The sequence below is a fragment of the Trachymyrmex cornetzi genome, unplaced genomic scaffold (genome assembly GCF_001594075.2).
Source record: "Trachymyrmex cornetzi isolate Tcor2-1 unplaced genomic scaffold, Tcor1.1 scaffold1388, whole genome shotgun sequence".
NCBI classification, from domain to species: domain Eukaryota; kingdom Metazoa; phylum Arthropoda; class Insecta; order Hymenoptera; family Formicidae; genus Trachymyrmex; species Trachymyrmex cornetzi.
The window spans coordinates 184,590-187,801 of NW_017295969.1; positions in this window are offsets into that span (position 1 = coordinate 184,590).

Sequence of the window (3,212 nt, forward strand, 5' to 3'; positions counted from 1 at the left end):
TATTTGTTACTTTAAGCTTCAGTGAAAGTAATATCCCAAATATTGTTAAAAAGTAACAATAAATGTATGTTTTTTGCATTTTAAAAAACTATGGCCATCATACCCGAGTTTACCCTACTAAGGCCTCGGTGGTCTAAAGGCTTAGGACGCTCGCACGGTATGCAAGAGATCCGGGTTCGACTTCTGGCCGAGGTAATATTTTTCGCAATAAGAATTAATTATTTACAGATTTTAATATATTATTCATCATTATTAAGATCGTTTCGAATATGCGAATAAGCATCAAAAATTGTTAAATTTCCAATCAATTTAACTCGTGATATTATTGCCGTAGTTTAATATAGAGCTAGCGTTTCAAGACCGAAAAATCATTTCGGCGCGCGTTTCTGGGGACTACATACGTAGTATATAAATTCACATAAGAATCATACAAGCATTAAAATCCAGCTAGACCGTTTAAGACTTTGATTTCTATATTTTGTGTTATCACATATACGGTCCTATAATATATTATATTTCTTTATACATATACAGTTTAATGACAAGATTAGTAAAACAAAGTACACTAAAAGACATTAATTATTGTATAATTATTGTCACTAAAAAAAAGAATATATTTCCTTTTTATTGTAAACATTAAATTATAACAAAAAATTGTAATAAATTTATTAATATTAAAACAAATTCTTGTTTGTATTTTATATTTCGAATAATTCCTTTAAAGCTATTCTAACTAAATAATTGTTATTAACGTAAAAGTAGAAATAATTTAAATGGAAAATGTCATTTTTAGCTAATGACTTTTATCACAACAGAATACAATGTAGATATTCTTCTACATATTCTCACATATATCATTCCATGGCTAGCCTATACATTAAAATATAATGCTACCTGCTTAAACATAAGACGGGTAAGAACATTCAATATCAGTCTTATAAAAAAAAAGTAAATGATAATTTATTATTAAATCAATTTTATTGGAGAGATACTTTTGAGAAAAAGTAATAAATAACTGTGTTATTGTTAAATACAGATTCGAGGCCTTATGAAACGATTACTTTGTGATTGGAGTGAATTAAATAACGTACAAGAAATTGAAATAATAAAAGAATATGCAGATTTTGGAAGATACATCACATTGGTTACAACTTGTAAGCAATATCTTGAATATTTCTTTTGTAAGTATAATATTTGAAAATCAATTACTTCAGATTTTAATTACAGTGTTCATCTACGTACTTCTTTTTTGCTTCATTCTGATACTGTTTTTATCAAATTTTCTTTTGGATATCACATTCAATAAAAATGAATCCCGTCCACGACAACTTCCAATTCTAATGGAATGTTTTATAGATCAGCAAAAGTATTTTTTTCCAATTTTGTTGACAGTATGTCTTTGCGCCATGTGCGCTTTTACCACAGTGATAGCCACTGAAACGCTTGCTATGTCATACATACAACATGCTTGTGGTTTATTTGAAATAGCCAGGTGAAACAAAGTTACATTCTTCAAGAAATTGAATTGATTTTAACAGCGTTTGCAAACATGCAGTTACGTTATCAATTTCAGCTGCCGCATAGAACAAGCATTGCTCATAGATAGATTAGAAGGTACTGCATCTTCTATCGAAAGAAGTTCAATAATATGTCAAGGGATAATCAGTGGATTTAATATGTACAAGAAAGCAATCGAGTTCGTATATAATTGTCGTATATATGATTAGAAGTTTTTTATTGTATATTACGATTTATCTTCAATTCTTCTAATTTTCCAAGTGTATAGACTGCAAAATTTTATGAAGAATATGAATTATTAGCATATACCTGACAGATATAAGTTATTTATAATTTATAATTATTTATGTGAATATACATTTTCTATGTGTATTTAAGATTTATTGCTATTTAAGGTTTGTCAAAATGGTGAAAAAAAGTTTTGAATGGCCATATTCATTGCTATTGCCCTTAGGGGTATTGTCGCTGAGCATTAATCTCTATCGCGTGAGCAATTATTTATATCTTAATATACCTTAGTATAGTAGTATATACAATGTGGTTTATGTGTATACATTTATTATTAGTTATATATTTTTTTAAATATTAGATATCACAGATGCGCGCTATGCACTATAACATACAGGGTGATTTAATTTTAACAGGTAAATATTTCAAAAATATATAATTTTATCAAAATACGTTTCAAATAAAAATTGTATGAAAGAGGCGTCACCTATTATATCATTCAACTTTTATTTGGAATATCTTTTGATATAATTGCATATTTTCGAATTATTTGCCTGTTAATATTAAAATAAATTATCCCGTGTATATGTATATTGTTGCGTCTCTGGAAGTATTATAAACCACTATTTCGCGCTCTTTTAAACAGCTGATCGAGTGAATAATCGATATTAGAAAGAAGAGACTCACTGCCATTGAGCTGATCTTCTAAAAACGTTGAGAGACAAGTTGCGTTCGAGACGTCAATGCATGCAAATTAATTATACACTTGATCCTTGCTTATTTGTTATATCCTTTTTATTAATGAATTTCTCTTATCAACGTTCTCTTATCGGAATGTAATTAACCACTACGCCGGTTGTCAGAGGCGAAAATAATATATTATAAAAAGAATACAAAAAAAACGTTTCGATCTTAAGGGGATGCTGGAGTGACGGTCGAAGTTAATCAAGGTCGATAGTACAGACTTTTTTAAATTCCAAATTCGACAATGGTGACATCTTTCATTCATTTCTTATCCTTATTATATATCGTTGTGTCTCAGGCCGGAAAAATTATATGCACGTTACATGCTCGAAATTAGGGCAGGAGCGCATGTAGAATAAATAGACGATTACAGTCGTATCTTTAGAATTTTGTTTTGACGCCTAAATAAAAAGATTAGCGCAAGGAACGAAATTGTGTTTCTAGCGCGTGAGAAATCGACGATGTATGACTGTTTAGCCATGAAACCGAGCAGTATTTTAGTTGATCTTTCTAAGAGATGGCGTTGCAATATGTTAGATAAGGACAGATGAATGCGTTTGAGTGAGGCCGGAATCAGACTACGCATTGAAAAATGAGATTGAAGATTGAAAGATTGAAGTTTTTTTGATCAATCAGAATAAAAGGAGTCAGAATTTCTTTGTCCTCATTGGTGAAATTTCAATCTTTAATTTTCAATCTCAATCTTCAATGCATAGTCTGAT